The sequence below is a fragment of the Xenopus tropicalis genome, chromosome 10 (assembly GCF_000004195.4).
Source record: "Xenopus tropicalis strain Nigerian chromosome 10, UCB_Xtro_10.0, whole genome shotgun sequence".
In the NCBI taxonomy this organism is placed as follows: Eukaryota; Metazoa; Chordata; class Amphibia; order Anura; family Pipidae; genus Xenopus; species Xenopus tropicalis.
The window spans coordinates 25,169,775-25,190,292 of NC_030686.2; the positions used below are offsets into that span (position 1 = coordinate 25,169,775).

The 20,518-nt window shown below is 38.6% G+C and overlaps 1 long non-coding RNA gene across 1 annotated transcript; it reads left to right on the forward strand.

Moving 5' to 3' along the window:
* The first annotated feature begins 1,253 nt into the window (after positions 1–1,253).
* On the forward strand, positions 1,254–6,309 carry LOC116408058. Its single transcript, XR_004220703.1, has 2 exons — positions 1,254–4,314; positions 5,979–6,309. It is a non-coding gene; the product is annotated as an uncharacterized LOC116408058 (long non-coding RNA).
* Positions 6,310–20,518: the final 14,209 nt, after the last annotated feature.

Genomic DNA, 20,518 nt, shown 5'->3' on the forward strand with positions numbered 1-20,518 from the left:
CTGCACCACTGTTGCTGGGTCCCTCACCTGGGTTACTATCCTGCTCTGTGGCTGAGGCTGCACTTTCCTCGCAGTCTGACTGTTCCTGCTCCTGTGGCCTCTGTGCTTCATGTCGAGGGGTTATGCCCTGAGCGGGGGGCCGGCCCCCCTTCAGGCTTCTCCTGGTCTCCTCCATTGGCCTGGTCTGCCTTGTTTTTTTTAAACAAAGCAGGATGGAATAACTATACAAGTGCGTAATCCCAAGCAGGCCTCCATTTTGTTGCCTCTCTTTTCCATTGATCTGTAAATAAAGGAATATTTTTAGAATGTTCAATGCATTTCTGTGTCTGATTTTTGGAAGCGCACATTCAGTACAGATTAACGTTACCTGTTCATGTTCATTTGGATCTGTGTGATTGACAAGATGAGAATTTCTTAAAGCAAATTCAAGGTATCTGTGCCTGACACATAGCTATATCATTTCCTGAACCGGGGTCATGCCTTTGACTTCACCCTTAAAAATTTTTTGAGGCCCTTGGCATAACAACACATTGATTGTAATTACACTATTTAGTATTCCCAATGTGGATCTTGCCCTTGTCTTCTCATTCCAAGTGTGCGTATTTTATTTTCTGGGAAGCATGTCATCAATGGTGATGAGCAAATGTGCCGTGTACAAATTTGCAAAACAGTGTAGAAATTTGCGAAAAGGCTAATATTTGCATTGAAGTCAATGTAAAGGTGTGTTTTTTGCTACCATTTTGCTATTTTCCTACCATTGTTAGAGGACCTCCTTTCCTCTATGCTACTACTGCTTTTTCAATAGGGAAATAAAAAATGTTTCCGTTTTGGAAATTTTTTAAAAATGTTTAATTTTTTAAATAGTATTTGGACTGGTAATGGTAACTACTGCTACCAAACTAACTATTTTGCTGTTTAACTGAAATATACAATTTTTATATATATATATATATAGTTTATTAATAATACTAGCTTACTTAATATCGAATAAAACATTCTTTACCATTAACAACACGTAATTAGTAAAAAAATTACTCCGTATATCGTAAAAAAATGTTTACTTCCTTCATAGATAATTTTTTACATAGATTTCTAAAAAAAAAACCCAACATCTTTCTGCAAAAAAAGCAAAATAAATAGTACTTTGGTTGATAAATATGTATATATATATATTTGGTTGATAAATATGTATATATATATTTATATGTAATATTTTAATAAATCAGCCTCTTTTTTGAGGACATATGAAGGACATATTTTTATAATTTGGTACTAAATTCTAGCGCATATTAAGCTTTCTCTAACTCTTCTTCCAAGCTTTTCTCAACTCTGGATGTCTCCTTTTCACATCACTCCAGATCCTTTGCAGGAATGGGAGCTTGATCTCATGAATGAAGTTTGTTCTAATCTCTTTACCTGTCTCCTCGATCCTTCTTTTTACCTGCTGTACCCCTTGTGTAGACCAGGAATAAGGTATTACTCCTTTTTCAATACTGGCCTGAATACGATTAAATATAGTCCTTTGATGACTTGCTGGTAGTAGTTGTAAAGACAATAATACTAGCACTAAGGCCTATCCAGAATGGGGGAAACCCTAGAGGCATTTATTTTAAAGCCATGGTTAAAGATAGTAGAAGTAGCCAATAAAGGGACGTATTAGTACCTCAAAGACTTTTTCAAGTTTGGCATTTAGAGTACTTCTGGAAGTATGAAAGGACTTCTAACTTAACCATGATGGTTATATTGTTGAACTCTTGGAAGATGGCCAGGGCATTACATAGATTAAAAGGCAAACTTAAAATTCATAATGGACATTCTTTGTTTAAAGTCTTCTATTCACATTAACCTCCTACTTATTCCTCTTCTGTTCATCACCCTAACCCTTATGTCCAGCTTGGTAAAGTTTTTTTCCTTTTAGCTGTCCTAAAGTTAAATGCAAAGTACAATAGTTTTTGATGGGGTAGTCATAAGGGCAGATGTTTTAAAAAGGACCCCAACAAAGTCAGTGAATGGATGTTTATTGTCTAGTACAGTGGACACCACAACCAAATGTTGATCTAGTGGCCTTCTAGAAACTTTCTTCTATTCATCACCCTCACCCTTATTGCACCCTTAAGCATTTATAAAAATTGAAATCTCTAAAAACTATTTATATGTGTTTGACAGATTCAGACATATTCTGTTCTATGCATCAATGAATACTTTTTTTATCAATAATTATTTATCTGAAACATTTGTAATAGCATATCTATATGGGACTCTAGGAGCAGCCCCCTCTTTCTTCTTCAGCCATGTTTAATCTATTTTCCAAATATGCTTGCCCTCTTGCTGCTTTTGCTAATGCCAGAGTTTTTGGTGTATGTAAATGATGGTTGGATTACAAACTGTAAAAAGTGTTTGCAGTTTTTATTTTCAAAGAGACTTTCATTTCCAATATCATAATGTCTTTCTGCCATAAATTGTATATAATTTCTGAGCAGCTCCTTTTACAGTATGATAGGCCAGCATTAGTGAAGAAATGTAAAGGCCCCCCATGGCCATGCCTGTCTCTAATGCCCTCAGCCCTGCTCTCGCTATTCCTCTGGTTTATCTCCTGCCTATGCCACTGCCCCTGATCTTTTGCTCCCGCCACATACTCACCAGGAACCACCGGCTGGTCCTGGCTCATAGTGCTGGCTGTTGATCCTGAATCTGCTGGCCTCTGTTGCTGGACTACTGATGAAACAGTGTTCCTAGTCCGGCTCCCTCAGCTTCCTGGGCTGTCGTGGAGTTACTGGTCCTGCACCACTGTTGCTGGGTCCCTCACCTGGGTTACTATCCTGCTCTGTGGCTGAGGCTGCACTTTCCTCGCAGTCTGACTGTTCCTGCTCCTGTGGCCTCTGTGCTTCATGTCGAGGGGTTATGCCCTGAGCGGGGGGTCAGCCCCCCTTCAGGCTTCTCCTGGTCTCCTCCATTGGCCTGGTCTGCCTTGTGCTGCGCCAGCCGCCTTCTGTGTGTTGAGTGCACTCAGCTGCTCGCCCCCCCACTCCTCACAGTGTTCTCTCCTTAGCCAGCTCATCAGGTCCCGCAGCTCAGCTGCCATGATGCGCACAACACTGCTCCAAGATGGCGCCGCTTCTCCCCTACGCTGCCCCTGTGTTTCCTCTCCCTACCTCTGATGTCATTTCCTGTCTCCTCCTAACCCTGTCACTACCCTCCTCCCTTCATTACGGGCCGTCAGGAGTCCTTATTAGCCACATTTGTGATGTCTTTTGGGTGCACCTATTCCTTTTATTTACCTCCTTTTTCTCTTAATTAGGGGCATCAACAAAGTCTTCCCTTGGGAGCAGAAGTACATTTTTACAAACTCCCCTTTCCATATTTGTTTCTTAGCCTTTCCTTTTACTTGAAGCACTAATGACCCTGAACTGCCAAAATAACTCCATTCAGGGCCATGTCTGCTATTTGAACCTCCCCAGAGCCCTTTGCATTTGTGAATGCCACTCTTTTAATCTAGCTGCCTCTGCCAGGTCATTGTACCTTAGACCATGCCGTCCTCCACTGAAAGCTGGGTAGAAGGTTCCCCATTTTAAGGAAATGCCTGGGCACTGGCTGAGTCGCTTTCCGCTCTTTTAGAGCCTTACTGATGGCTGACCTGTGGTTGCCAATCCGTTCCCTGAGGATTGTAATTGTCTTGCCCACATAATATATTCCACATGGACATACAATGATATAAACCACAAAAGATTAAGTGCATGTAAGCCTTTGTCGAATTTTGTATCTTTTGCCCGTATATGGATGGGGAAAGTCAATACCAGTCAGCATACATCGGCATGTTACACATCCAGGACATTTAAAACATCCTGGCCTTAATTGTGTTTGATGAAGAGAAAGAGATTCGTCCATATTTACCATAGACCAATTATTTTTTATGATTGATGACTTTATTGGCCGCTTAACTGTATGTAGTGGTAAATACTAGAGGAGGTTCTTTGGAGGTTACTGCAGGACGAGATTGCAATAAATCTTCCTGTCTGTATCCAAGAGCTTTGGTAAGTTGATCAAATAGTGTCTGTTTGTTGTATCCCCTGAGTAGGAATCTATCAAAGGCTTCCTGTAGTTTGTCTTGTGCGGTCATAGGGTCACTATTATTCCTGATGATACGTAAGATCTGAGATTAGGGGATCCCCCTGATGGTGGCTGGTGGGTGAAAACTGGCTGCATGTAAAATCGTGTTTCTGTCTGTAGGATTGGGAAATAAACGTGTGCCCAGTTTGTCTCCTGCTCTGAAAATATGGAGATCAAGAAAGTCAGACATCTGGGTCGGATGTCATGGTAAGTTTCATAGGGGAGTCTAACTCTTCAAGTGCTTTGTGAAAGGCAAAAAAGGAAATCTCTGTCACCATGCCATAGTAGTAAGAATGTCAATGTAGCGTTGGTATAGTAGTAAGTGGGATCCTGCTATCGGTTTAATGTAGTTCTGTTCAAACTCCAACATGAACAGGTTAGCATGTGATGGAGCTAATGCACTGCCCATTGCCGTACCAGTCAATTGTAAAAAGAATGTATTTTCAAATCTAAAATAATTACAGGTAAGAACTAGTTCCAAAAGTTCCAACAGGAATTCTGTGGGTATTTGTTTATCTGGGCGTCTCTCTATTGTCATCCTACGTGCCCTTAGCCCAAGGTAATGGGGAATTATTGTGTACAGGCTTTTTATATCCATAGTTACCAGGTAACTATCTTTAGGGATAAAATCTAAATCTTTAAGTATTTTAATGATATGTGTGGAGTCTTGTGTGTATGATGGCATTGCTTTGACCAGTGCTTGCAGGAAAGAATCAATAAAGCATGTGATGGGTTGATAAAGTGAGCCTACTGCTGAAATAATAGATCTGACTGGAGGGGCAGACATCAATTTATGGATCTTGGGCAGTGTGTAAATAATTCGAATTTGTGGCAATTCTGAGCCTAGCTATTGGTATACATCCTGATCTAGCCAGCCCGAGTCCCATTGCAAGGAGATTATCAAGTTCTTGTTTGAACTATTTGGTAGGGTCATTTGGAAGTTTACGGTAAGTGTGATAAAATTTCAGGTTAGTAGTAACTATAGTGTAACAGAACTATTGTTCCTCCCTTATCAGCTTGCCGTATGACAAGGTTAGTGTCATCCTTTAAAGATTTTATGGCCCGTCGTTATAAACACGAAAGATTTGGAGAAGTTTTACAAGCATGAATAGATGCAGAGATCTCATTGGAGATTACTTTGCCAAAGGTGCGCATTGAGGGCGGGGTATTGGGTGGTTCAAAGTTACTCTGGGCTCTGAATTTAGAGTAGCCCATCGTGGGGGTATCCCTAAAATGCTCTTTTAGTTTGAGCTTTCTTTGGAATTTATACGTATCCACTAGGAGGTCAAAGCTTATTGAGAGCCCTTTAGATAAAAGTGATTGTTCCCCTGGTGTAAGCATATGTTGACTAAGGTTAAAGATTACGTGTCCCTCCCCCTCGGGGGTTTGCCCTTTGGATTTGTGTTTACCTCCCCATGCCTACAACTCCCCTTTCCATATTTGTTTCTTAGCCTTTCCTTTTACTTGAAGCACTAATGGCCCTGAACTGCCAAAATAACTCCACTCAGGGGCATGCCTGCTATTTGAACCTCCCCAGAGCCCTCTGCATTTGTGAATACCACTCTTTTAATCTAGCTGCCTCTGCCAGGTCATTGTACCTTAGACCAAGCCATCCTCTATGCGTACTGTTTCTGGACCCCATATGTGTATGTTTTCTCCCCCCAGTGTAGGAATTAAACTAATCTTTTGGAGGATAAGGCATTTAGGCGCATGGACCTGTCTGGATGGTCTAGGGCCCATTGTACTGGTGTTTACCACATTACCCAGCACCTGCTAACCCATTCTAACCCAATGTCTGCAGTTAGTAATAGAATGCATTTTAAGTGTGTTATTCTTTTCAATGATTTTTATTTGCATTTTAACTTTTACAGGTTGGATATCAATATAATGTCATTTTGAACAATCTATATCCTTAAAGAGAGAAGAGAGAAAAGAGAGAAGAAGGAAGAGAGAAGTGGTCCCATTCTTGATAAATAGTGGGGCCAAAGGGTGAATAAGAAAGACATAACAAGAAAATAAAAATAAGAGAAAAAAAAAAAAAAAATTAAACTTGACGGTTTCTTTATATTCAAAATTGGTCATTTGAACTTAATAGTATGGTGTAGCCTTTGAGGTCCCATATTAAAAATAAAACTCAATAAGGTCAGCATCTGTGGGAGGACCGTTTGTATTCAGCCCCAATAAAGTTTACCTTGATTCTTATTTGTCTCGACTGTCCTTTCAATAGTTAATTTAGGATGTAAATGTGGATAAGGTTTCTGCTGTCGGGAAGGAATAAATATACCAGGGTTCCCACACTTTCATGAATTTGTCATGTTTATCTATAAGTATGCTAGTTAGCCTTTCGTTAACCATAATCCAATTCATTTTATTTTTAAAATGGGAAATAGGGATTTGGGTTGATTTCCAAAATTTAGCTATTGTTATCTTGGCTGCTAAAAATATAAAAGTTATTAATGATCTTGTATAGTTGCTGGTATTTGGTATTTTGACATTTAGTAAGGCATTTTGAGGGTCCTTCAAATTTACCTGTGTTACTGAATAAATAATATTGTAAATTCTGGACCAGAATCTTTGGGCATTTGGACATTCCCACCAGATGTGTATTACTGAGCCAATTTGGCCGCATTGCCTGAAACAATCTCTACTAAAGTGAGGGTTTATTTTGTGCAGGCGAGAGGGAACCATATACCAGCGCATAAGGACCTTATATGTAGTTTCCAGTAATGAGGTATTTCGAGAGCAACTTGCTGTAGTTTTCCAAATTTGGGACCAACTTTCCTCCTTTATAGTTATATTAAGATCCTTATTCCACGCTTGGGTATATGATAGTGGGTCCCTTGAATGTACCTCTAATAATAGTCTATATAAATTTGAGATCAAACCCTTTGCATATGGGTACTTAATGCATATTGTTTCAAAGTAAGTAGGGGATAGGGTGGATTTATCTTTATTGATAGTACGAATAAAGTGGTTTATTTGTTGGTAGTGAAAGGCTTCCCGGGGAGGTGGGTTATAGGTAGTCTGAATTGTTGGCCATGTTTTAAGACCTGAGAGGGAGTAGAAGTTGTATATACATGTAAAACCATTTTATTGTGTGTTATTCATTAATTCAATTAAATAATAAATAAATATTGGACATCAGATTTTAAGTCTCTGTGTCTGTTCATTGAAATTATTGTTAAACTACTGTTAAGATTGTAACAACAGCATTCACCACAAGAGAGAGAAAGTTGCTCTTTACAGTATATATGCCTCTTAATTCACTAGAGGGCAGCCTAGCAAAGCAGAACAGCTTACAGGCAATGAAGCTTTAATAACTAAAAAGCGCTGAGAAGTACTTCATTAAAACATTTGCAATTATTGTTTGTTTAAAGAGATTGAAGAACTAAAATATTTTGACATATTAAACTTGTACAGGTATGGTATCCCTTATCCACAAACATGTTATTCAGAAAGCTCTGAATTGCAAGAGGGCCATTTACTATTGAGTCTGTTTTAAGGAAATAATTCTAATTTTTAAAAATGATTTCCTTTTTTTTTTTGTAATAGGAAAACTAAACATTGTACTTGATATTCACTAAGCTGCATCATTCCATATTGGTGGAAAAACAATCCTTTTGGGTTTATCTAATGTTTAAATAACAGCATCAGGCAGGGATGATTTATGAGGAAACATTTACACAGGGACAAAGGTTCTGACACAGGGTTGGTAAAAGGGATGGATAGGAAACCTAATTTTATTAACAAGTTCAGTCAGTAACAGAAAGCATGCCTTCTAGGTGTTTCGGTTAGGAAGAGTAATTTCTATTTCTTGGCTGTGAGCATTGTTTTATAAAACTTTCGTACATAATCTTGTTAGACACAGAAACTGTCAACACTGTGGAAAAAAAAAATTCTTTGTAGAACTCTGAACCAGAAAGTTGGAACCATCAAACCCTTCTAAACAGTTTGTAAAGTTTATGTTTTTCTGAAAATATTTGTGGAGAATCCAGTTTTAGGTATACATAAAAACAGCAGAACTTTCCAGTTGACAAATATTTATTTGATAACAGATATATACATATATATAGTATACAAATATAGTCACTTAATCAGAAACTAATAGTTTGAGAAGGCAAAGGAATGTCCATTAGCCATACTTTTGTGTACAGTTGTTTAATGTACATGTTTAGATCCATTTGTCTGATTTCCTTAGACAATAATAAGTCTTTTCCTAGGGATGCAGCTCTTCTGTAATAATGACTACTCCCCTTTGTATGCTGCAACCACCTAAGGAGAGTTGCTAGCCACATAATATTTTTTGAGGTTGAAAAAAATGCCCGTGATGTGAGTGGGAAACATCCTTTCCCACTGTTGTCATCTGTCCTTCTTCTGTTAATCAGTGCAGATATCTAAAGCTTGATCAACAGTCTCATCTGCTTCAGCATCTAGAGCTAAAGCAATGAGTAAATAAATTGAATTTGCTTATGTATTTGGGGCCATAATTTTTTTATATCAAGCAGATATTACTAGTGTTCAATACTCATTAATAATTCACAATGGAATAAATAGTATAAGGAATATTACTACACTGGAAATGCAAATCTTTATTTCTATAATTTTTTTAAATATGTCTATGTTTATGTCTTTCATTATATATCACTAAAACTACCTTAGATAGAAACTATTTTTACGAAAAACATGTTGCTTTACCACCAGGCTCGCAGGAGAACCATAGTTATTTAAAAATTTACTAAACTGCATTGAATATTTTCACAAATAGTTTTTATTATTTGTATTATTTTCTTTAAGTTTTTGCAATGGTTTTTGATTGTGCTTCTCAACTTCATATTTTTCTCATCTGAATGCAGCTCTGTCATGCTGTTTGTTAGGTGTGCACTGGAAATAGCTGCTTCATGATGGAATCAACTAATTGGAGCAGGTGAATTTTGTCTGAGAGCATAAGTGTATTGGTTGCAACCAGGGAAAAAAAGTTAGGTTGAGGAACAATTCATTAAATAAATGAAAAATAAAACGGCATTTGAAACAGGTTTATTAAACATCACCACCACCACAGCTAAGAATAGACAGGATTTAAATTAAAAATTGATCTCTTTCCATGAACGTTAACGTCATAAACATTGTATGTATGCGCTTAGATACTCCACTGAGCTAGATCAAAGACAAAAAAATATTTTAGACTGGCAGGGAGGAATGTGGAATTATTTCGAACACTGTAGTTTCCAGAGGTTTTAATTAAAACAGCAGTGTAACATCAGTGATACTTTCAAGCATTTGGTAAACAAGATATGATGCACATCAAGCTCAGACTGGCAATCTGTGGATTCTGGCAAGTGCCAAACTGGCTGCTGTAAGATGCCATAGACCAGGGGTTCTGAAACCTTCCTAATGCCGCAACCCTTTAAATACAGTTCCTCATGTTGTGGTGACCCCCAACCATAAAATGATTCCAAAGACCATCGGAAATATGTGTTTTCCAATGGTCTTATGCGACCCCTGTAAAAGGGTCGTTCGACCCCCAGGTTGAGAACCGCTGCCATAGACAGTGTGAACTGGTAACGGGAAAACAGTTTGAAGGGAGATATATTTCCCCTAGGTTCATTTCCTACTCCTTTATGTATAGAGGTCCTGAATGGGTTAATTCCCCAAGGAAGTCTCACCTGGGGAATAACTTGTAGGCTAGATCTGCCTGCAGGGAGAGGGATTGAATGCCCAGACTGACTGAGAACTGAAATCGGTGTGAGAGGGTCTGTGCCTGTGTGGAACAGCTTGAAGTGCTGCTGGTTTCTCTCCCCAACAGAAAGGACTCTGTGAAGGTACAGTGACCCTGTGGAGTTGTGTTTTTGGGTTTAACTGGGAATCCTAGTAGGGGACCGCACCCTATGTATTAGTTAGAGCCCAAGTGTGGCATGGGTTTTGTTTTGTTTATGATCCTGCCTGACAACAGAGCCTGTACATTATAAATGGACATTATTCACCTAAAAAAACCTGTATGTCTGATCTCACTCACAACAGCTACTATTTAGTTGGCTGGTTGGGGTGCTGTTTGAAGCCTCTGTGTGCTTGAAATACCAGGACCTATTTAGAACTTCTGAGTCTTATGCATTAATTTATTAAAAGATAATTAGTTTTCATAGCTCATTATGTGAAAGATCTGTCAAAATTCGAATATGTGTAATTTTAGAGGTTTTTCAACCTCGACTAAATCACATTTTTGAAAGCGTGTTTCCTTTTTTATTCGGAATAGAAAAAGCTTCAAAACTCCAGATGAAAAACAAATAAAAACATACCTCAAAATCATTGTTTTAGTAAGAATTTAATTGTGATTACAACAAAACAGAAAACCTCTAAAGCCTTGGTTTGAATAAAGATTTGATAAGGACAGCTCCCATTTACTTCCACATAGTCTTGCCAGCTTTTAGATCGCAAATTTTTGTATTAGGGTTTTCATGGTTTTAACCCTTCATAAATAAAGGAAAAATCGTGTTCTGGCCTTAGTTGTCAATAATGATCACATACATATGCAACATTAGGGACAACAAAACTGCAGTTACGTCTGTTGTGATTCTTCTCTAACTTTGTGCAGCTGAGGAGTAAAGATTGGGCTATTGTCTCTTTGCTTTTGCTTATAAATACAAATATTTGCCAATAATGTAAATCCCACATGACAGTCTTAAACAGACACACCTGGTCAAAACATTATATATATTTTTTTTAAATTTGTAATGTTTTAAATTGCAAAAAGGATAATAGATGTAAATAGTATACTGCGGGGCACATTCATTAAAGTACAACAGGTCCGATTACAAAATTTTTTTGAAAGTTTACAACTTTTGCGTACTTTGCAACAATCTGTGCGACAAAATTGTATTTGTCGCAATGAGTAGTGATGGGCGAAATGTTTCGCCAGGCATGGATTCGTGGCGAATTTCCGCGTTTCGCCATTGGCGAATTGTTTCGCGAGTCGGAAGAAAAAATTTGCTGCACAAAAATTTGCTGCACGTCCAAAAATTGTCGCCAGCGTCAAAAAAGAATAGTCGCGGGCGTCAAAAGAATAGCCGGGCGACAAAATAATAGCCGCGGGCGTCAAAAGAATAGCCGGGCGACAAAATAATGGACGCGGGCGATTAAATAATAGCCGTGCGATGAAATAATAGCCGCGGGCGACAGTTTTTTTTGCCGCACAACATTTTCGCCGTTTCACAAATTTTTCGCCATTTTCTTTTTTGAACAGATACGCTCATCACTAGCAATGAGTACAAAAGCTTCAGTATCATGACTTTCCTTGGGCCAAGTTGGAGCTGCAGAGTGCCATTGAGCCCTATGGGAGGCTTCCAAAATCATGCACTGAAGGTTCAAAGTCAGAAAGGTTTTTGCGCCGTTTACAATCGTTCGGATATGAAAATAACGTAACTTTTTGATCGTACCACAATATTTTCGGACAAGCACGACGCAACTTTTCGCAAAATTAGCTCAAATCAGAAATTTTCGTACTTAATGTGAACTTTCGTACTCGTAATTTGTACTTTAATGAAACTGGCCCTAAAAGTTGCTTTAGTAAAATACTTAATTGTCAATAATGATCACATAAGTATGCAACATTTTATTCAGTGCAAAGGGAATCAATCTTAATAACTGATATCGGCTTTTTATTCAAGTATCTCCAGCTTCTGTAAGGAACCTACAGAAATGTTATCTAAGCTATGTCTACTGCACCACTCTCCATCTGCTCAGTATATGGCACGTGTTGGTTCAATTGCCCCAAATCTAAAATTTCAAGTTTTCTTGCCTTTGATTCTGTAGTGCTTTGTTTTTTATTGTGTTATTTGTGGATGCAAAAAAAAAATAGGTTTGCCTTTATTTGTGGATGCAATTTTAGCAAAATTTTAGTGGCCACTTTATCCAATGGCGATTAACTAACTCGTATTTATAGATGCAATAAGCTCTAAGCCTCACTTTCACTGATCCCTTGAGAAAGCGGGAAACGCGTAGGGTTACCGTTACACCAACACTAGATGGTCTCTCAGTGAGTATCCTACTATATTGAAATCTGATTAAAGGGGTGTAATGTTAGGAATACCTTGCCAGGTTTTGGTATTTTACCTTTTAAAGTGTTTTTTAACGGTTTGGACCTAATGTCTTGTTATAATTTTTAGTATATGGCGATTTCTTTCAAACCATTGGATATACTGGTACAGGTATAGGACCCATTATCCAGAATGCTCGGGACCAAGGGTATTCCGGATAAGGGGTCTTTCAATAATTTGGATCTCCATGTCTTAAGTCTACTAAAAAATCAATAAAACATTAATTAAACCCAATAGGATTGTTTTGCTTCCAATAATGATAATTTATATCTTAGTTGGGATCAGTTACAAGATACTGTTTTATTATTACAGAGAAAAAGGAAATCGGTTTTAAAATTCTAAATTATGTGATTTAAATGGAGTCTATGGGGGACGGGTTTTCCGTAATTCAGAGCTTTCCCGATAACGGGTTTCCGGATAAGGGATCCCATACCTGTACTTTTTTTATTAAGATTAAGTGTAATCCTTGGAAGTTGTTAATCTTCATTCTGTTGTATGTTACCCTTTATTCTGTAGCCAAATGTCTTTTGTGCTCCGCTGAATTTGTATATAAAATCAAGTGAGTCAATATAAGACGAGCAGTTTTTATTGTAATAAACTATTTAATAAAAGAGGAAAAACTTTTCAAACCCTCTGGAAATGTTTTATATTTAAGAGTGCTGTTACTAATAAATTCTTTGATTAGAATTTCACAAGAGGGAAATTCCACAGACCTCTTTATTTCTATGGACATCGTTGGTGTGTATTTTTCAAAGGATGAAGTGGCACAAAATAAGATCTGTAAGGGATTGATTCAAAGTCTTGTCCTGTAAAATAAACAGTTATGGAATAATACATACATACATGGATACTTTAAGGCCTGGAATAAATATAAAATTACAAAGTTGAGTCTCATTCAAACCATTTGAACATATCCGTTATATCACAGATTTATATCTGATATTGATCACACGTTTAGAGGCTTACTTATCAGTTTTTGAATTTGTGAGTTTTTTTGAATCAAAGAAACTCCCAAATGTTTGCTTATTTGTTAAAAATTTTGAACATAAAAATCTTGATTGAATTAAACCATGAAAAAAAACTTGAATGCAAATTTGTATTTCATTAATGATAGATCTACAAAGTCAAACAAACTTTCCAGTTGGGAAAAAAAATACAAACATTTTGCCTAGGACAACTGCAATTGACTTTTACATGAACTTGCAAGCTTTTGGATGCTGAAGAGTTACATTTAAGTTCCTAAAGTTTTTTGGTTTAATTAATATCAAGCACGTTTTTGTGAAAACAAGGCATGGAAAAAAGTTGATAAATGAGACCTTTTTTGGTAAATAAATTTACATTATTGTGAATAAGTCTACCAGTTCTGCTTAGAGATACCAAGTCTTCCTTATTCCTACTCTTTATATACCTTATAGATATTGCTGTTAACAACCCCTTTAATCATCAAACAGACAGTGGTGTATCTGTACCACAGATTTACTGTCCTTATTCCACATTGCTGTAGTGCAGCCAGTGTCAGACTGGGGTATCTGGGGCCTACCAGAGAACATGACCGTGAGGGCCCAGAACAATATTTAGTAGCCAGCATCGCTAGTGCCTCTCCTGCTATGTGACAGTACACAGACCCTCAGCAAGCCTGCCCTGTCCTCCTTTTGTCACAAGAAATCAATAGCACCCAAGAAAAGGGGGTAGTTAGTAGGGAAAGAGATGTAGCACCATGGCGGTAGGGCCAACCTGGATTTTTCCAGCTATACCTGTGGCCTGGTCCAACCCTGACTACATTCCTGATTTTTCACATTTATATGTATAACTGTAAATTATATAGAAAGAATGTTGTTTGAAGGCAGTAAACTGTACCCTTATGTTCTTAAAAAATTTACAACATTTGAAATTGCAGAAAGGATAAAAGATGTAAATAGTAAACTACAAGTTACTTTTGTAAAATACTCAGTGGTTACCACAACAGTATTCCAATTCTAGGGGCCAGTGTTCGATTCCACCCTTGTGCACTGTCTGCAAGATCTGGTCTATACAAACTAAGCAGTGACTCCTGATTAAATTGACCCTTTAAGTTCTATGTGAACATGTTAACAAAATGACAATTTTGTACTACTGAAGAATAGAATATGAAGTAACAATATTTATTTTTTCTAGTTATAATTGTGCTATATCTGGCGGTGGTGTCTTTGGTTGTCTATACCTGGACTACTGTTTTGTCGTAAATCTTACTTTATATGGAATACCTTTTCCAGGAATGTTGATAGGCCTAATAAGTAACATCAGGAAAATTTCACACAACAATACATACACAGGCCACAAAGCCATAGTTCCCTCTATGGGACTCCACATTAGGAAAGCATCACCCACTCCTACTCAAATTAGTTCCACAATACTTCATGTCTAGTGATGAGCGTAGATTCGCAGTGAATTTCCGTATTTCGCCATTGGTGAATTGTGTTACGAAAATTCCTCAGGAAAGAATTAGTTGCGTCAAGAAAATAGGCGTGTCAAATTGGGCACGGTCGCATCAAAATAGTCGCAGTCGTGTCAAAAAGTTGCGTGCCACAAAAATGTTGCACGCCAAACGGGTTTCGCCTATTTTTCAGTTCCACTGACCCCATTTTAATGAAATAATTCACATTTTTAAAAAATGATTTCATTTTTTCTGTAATAATAAAACACTAGCTTATACTTGATGCCACCTAAGATATAATGAATACTTATTGGAGGCAAAACAATCCTATTGGGGTTATTTAATGTTAAATAACCCCTGGTCCCGAGCATTCTGGATAACGGGTCCCATACATGTACTTTTAGTGAACATATTCTGCACGGGGGGTACTTAAATAAAAAAAATAAAGAAAACATTAACTTTTTACTTTTTCCTGTATTAAAATGTTTGCACTAAATATCTTAGGTTATTTTAGAGCTGGGAAATGCCACCCAGAAATTTAACAGGGAAATGTGTGCAATGCTGTACTTCTCAGTACAATACGTTTAATCTCTACAAGAAAAAAAAAGCCCTTTCCTTTATGCTCTGACGTCTGTAGTACGAATTTCATTGTGCATTTCTATGGCAAAAGAAAGCATCCTAATGCAGACAGAGAGGAAAACCCTTTTCCTGCCAGTGTGAGGCTTTGCTGTCAATAACCCATTGTCATATTCACACCCTTTAAAATGCTTAATACTTGGTTCAGATATTCTGTTTGGAACGTCCTCTCTTTTTTTTTTTTTTTTATCTTGCAGCCAATCTGTTTTCCCACCACTGCATTGGTGCCAGCCTGTCCCATAACTTTGGGGTGGGTGGTGTTGCTGAAGTACACACCATTAACAGGCAATCTAGGAGGATATTTACAAATGTTTACCAAACTATCAATTTCCTTGCCCAAGAACAATGATCTACAGGACAAACACATTTTTAGTTTGCTGAATTTCTCAATAGGTCGCTTATTATTACAGGGATATATCAAAGTCCAGTAAAAACCTTCCGTCCTTCTCCCTTCTACATCCTGGCTAGGCCGATGACAATTGTTGGTATCACGTAATCACAACTGGCACAGAACAGCAGTTTCTTCCTAAATAGCTATTGTAATAGTTGAAGTACTTGTAACTGATAAAGCCTTGTAGCAAAATTATGTCCTATATATTTAGTGTTCCACTGTGGCCCGTATATGTAATAAAAGTTTGCATTTTTTCCCTCCCATGTATTCCATCATAAATGGAACAGAACCTCATGCAATCAGTAAAATGTTAAACAAGTGACCAGGAGATGCTACCTGCTGATTGGTTCATATGGATTACTACACCTGGGCAAACTTAGTGCCTTTTTATTACATGAAACCATACAGTACCTTAGTATGTAGGTTTATAAAAAGTATGAGAAAGGCATTCATAACAACATTCAAATAACATTTTGCAGCCCCCACCGCCAGTGATTTAGCCTTTACCTCTCCTTTAAAATAAATATATATCTGCCAGTGCAACAGCCTCAGGGAGAGTTCCTCAGCCTCACAGCTCTACTGTCTTCTTATGTAAATAAATGACCTTGTGTCAGCTGCAAGGACTTACTGGTGAATAAAGGATCAGCACTTTTATTGTATGGTCCCTTTGTATATTTATACAAAGTAATCATATCCCTATTCTCCAATGCAACAAACTAAACTTAGCCAACCTTACTTTGTAATGGAAACCAGGGTCGGACTGGGGGGGTGCAGGGCCCACTGGGGCTCCTGCCCCAGGGGCCCTGCAGGTGCCCCTGCCAGCTGCGTCCCCTATCCCCCCCCCCGTAGGGGCCCCCCCAACCCCCCCCCCCCCGAAGGGGCCCCCCCAACCCCCGAAGGGTGTCCCACCCACCGTCCTCCCCTGAGCGTGATAAAGTTTAATGTGTCAGGGGAGGAATGGTCGGGCAGGGGGAGCGCCTGCAAACGTCTGGGACACCAGGAAAAATCCCGACCCTGATTGAGACCTTCCATGCCCTTCAGCTTATAAGGTTTTCTGTGGACTTTATCTTTTTTCAATATTTTTTTTAGCACTGGAGAAAAAAACTGCACTGGATATTCTAGATGGAGCCTTGCCAGTGGCTTGTAAAGAGGCAGTATCATCGTCTCCCGCCAATATAAACCCCCTTTAATAGTGGACAATACCTTGCTGAACCTTTCTGCTGCTGATTGACATTGCTTGCTACAGCTTGTGGACAAAAGGGGGTCTTTGGCAGCAGGAGGGCAAACAGTGCTAAAAAGTTTGTTTATAGGAGTTTATGACCAATCATTTTACTTAGAGCTACAGTTACACAGCAGAAAGTGGAGACCAGATGCGTACCAAGATATGTCAACTTGCAATTTCTTTTTTGACAACCATTTTATTCATAGTAACAATTACACAGCATGAAAATAGTGACTAGGCATACAACAAGTTATTCAACTTGACATTTCCTTGAGACCAGACAGTTAATTTGGACAGTTGCTTCTCCTGATGGCTCTTCCATCTGACTTCTGTGTCCCACATGTCTGCAGTTCTCAGCGTGGTCAGATTTCAGCTATGCTATTCCTCTGTAATTTTTGCAAGAATATGGCAGGGGCCCAGCGATATTAGAAAGAAGGGTTTTCTTCCTTTCTAAAACAAAATTTAAAAATAGAGTATCATCACAACATCTTAAGTATTTTTTACATAAGCCTAGTTTTAAAGTGTTTTCAGCTGAATTTGAATATTAATAAATGAATTGTTTTCATTATTTTATGTTTTATATAGTAAACTGGCGAGCCACAAGTTAAAGGAGAACTAAAGCTTAGAAAAGAAGTAGGGCAGAAATGTTGCACATTATGTTTTGGGCTTCTGTACCAGCCCAAGGCAACCCCAGCCCTTTAGCAGGGAAGATCTGTGCCCCAAAGATGCCCCAGTAGCCCCCATCTTCTTCTCTGCTGAATTCACTGCACATTCTCTGGGCTGCTGTCAGTAACTGAGCTTAGTGACTGACTCAAAATTTACTGTATGTATAGAATATGAATGCCACAATATAAAGCTGATTGGTATTCATTCAGATTCTTATTACAGAGGCAATTAGCATCAGAATTTAAAAGAGAAGGAAAGTCATTTTGGCATTTTACTGCCAACAGATTTGGCACATTAATGCCACCTAGAACACTAGGGGGCAGATTCATTAAAGTGAGAATTATGAGTACAATTTGCGACAATTCGCATTAAACATGAACATTTCTGATGGGTCAAGTTTGCGAAAAGTCGCGTCGTGCTTGTACGAAAATATTGTGGTACGTTCCGAAAGTTACGAATTTTTTGTATCCGAACAATCGTAAACGGTGTGAAAACCTTTCTGACTTTAAACCTTCAGTGCATGATTTTGGAAGCCTCCCATAGGGCTCCAACCTGGCCCAGGGAAAGTCTCCCATAGGGCTCAATGGCACTCTGCAGCTCCAACCCAGCCCAAGGAAAGTCTCCCATAGGGCTCAATGGCACTCTGCAGCTCCAACCTGGCCAAAGGAAAGTCTCCCATAGGGCTCAATGGCACTCTGCAGCTCCAACCTGGCCCAAGGAAAGTCTCCCATAGGGCTCAATGGCACTCTGCAGCTCCAACCCGGCCAAAGGAAAGTCTCCCATAGGGCTCAATGGCACTCTGCAGCTCCAACCCGGCCCAAGGAAAGTCTCCCATAGGGCTCAATGGCACTCTGCAGCTCCAACCTGGCCCAAGGAAAGTCACAATACTGAAGCTTGAATTAATTCTGAAACTTTCGCACTTGTTGCAACAAATACGATTTTGTCGGAAAGTATGAAAAAATTGCACAAATTAACGCAGAATGCAGAAAAAACGCATAGTTCTAAAACTTAGAAAAAATGTTTTTTTTTTATTCTGACTTAATTGTACATTGATGAATGTGCCCCTAAATTTATTCTGCAGAAAGCATTACCATACCGGAGAAAAGAGACCTAGAAGCTCCCTCCGTTTGTTTAAGACAGCAGCTGCCATTTTAAGTAGCTTCCTGTTGCAGGTCTAGCTGTTGTAGCTCAGATCATACTTTCGTAAGGGATGGGGGAGGGAGTTCTTAGCATTCTTGTGGGGGAGGGAGGAAGCAGGAGAGAGCTGCACAGACTCTGGCCCCAGGAATGAAGGTGAACATGTTTACAAAAAGGAGACAGGAAATCCTGTGTTTCTTTTAATAGAGGACCCAGTGCAGCGTTTCTGTGAGTGCTTATGGCTGTATTTACAGACCTTTCTGCTAAAGCTTACTTAGTTTTTACCTTTCTTTCTCCTTTAATCACCTCACTGACCCTTAATGAACTGACTGTTGATTAGCACATTAATGAATCAAACTCTTTTATAAATGGATTATTGTAGAGGAAATCAGCTATTTAAATTGAGCACACAAGGGGCGTGGGGAAAATTTTGGGACTATGCGATTGTGTTCATGGGGGGCCTCATAGAAATAACTTGTACAGGGGCCCAAAGTTTCTTATGGTGGGCCTGCCTGCTTCCAGCAGCAACTATCTTCAACCTTAGACTGAACACATTTAATCACAGCTTTAGGGCCAGATGTACTGATATTTATAATATGTTATTTATTATTCACAGCCCGACCCTGAGGGTGTTCACAACGTTTTTGGTAAATATGTTACTGAGACTCCATTAGAGCCAGTGATTATAGAAAGCTAGTCTAGGGCAACCCTTTTTATGCACCTCCTGTATAGTCGGTCAACCTTAGGGATGATTGCTCTCTTAGTTTCAGAGAGACCTATTGGATACATTGTTCAGCAGTCAGTTCAAGAGAAAATTAAATACCACAAAATCATTGTTTAGAAAAATTTGTAATCTGTATTTTTTGGTGATTTCTAAAGTGTTTTTGTTCTTCAGACTGGTTGACAGGTGTAGTACATACAGGATCCTCCAGTAAGGTTCCTAAGCCTGTGCTCTGTTACTACAGTTCTTTGGATCCTTTAAGCATATAATATATACAGACGGCAGCCATGATCAGGAGGGATGTAGTTGTTTAAAACAAAGCTAAAGGTAATAAAATATACAAGCGTTTTCTCCAAGTGAATCTACTGCATTTGGTTTAAATCTGTTTGCTAGCATTTCGTTCACAAGCGTTTAAGGCAGATTTAAGCCAAAAATGTAAAATTCTCCATCCTACAAAACAAGGGCATATCACAGGCTGCAGGATGATGTTTCCCCAGAGATAAAACAACGAAGGTTAGCGGAGCTCATTGCTGTTTTCAGAGAGGAAGCTGGAAGAGTGAACCAGAGAGCTGTGGGTAGTACCCAGCTGGTGCTGTTAGAGGGGGTAAGTACGTCTTCTTTAGGGCTCTTATGCATGAACGTTTTTATGAGTTTAAAGACATTCTAAACACATAAAAACTGATATATTGCATACAGGTTTAAAACACACATACAGTTTTGTCTGTTTCAAACCAAACCCTCTATTCTATTTGTTTCTGAATGCACTTCAAGCGCAAGGAAATGCAACATGTGCATCTAAATAACAATGATGAAACAAGAATGGAATAAAATGCAATGCTGTAAATAAAAATGATGAAACAAGAATGGAATAAAATGCAATGCTGAGTACCACTAGGCAGAATATAATGGGATAAATTAGCTGATGCACTTGGGTGTGCTCAAACCTGCACCTCAAACGCACATTAAATACATTTAAAATACCCATGTGTAGGAGCCCTAACCTGGATGGAAAGAAATGAATAGTGGGTGGGCATATTGCTGAATAGTCAGTTGTTTTAAACCTTATGATAATAGGTACTAAGAGAGCAGACCAGACATAGGGCATTTCTTCTACAGTTCTAGTATTTAATGGATT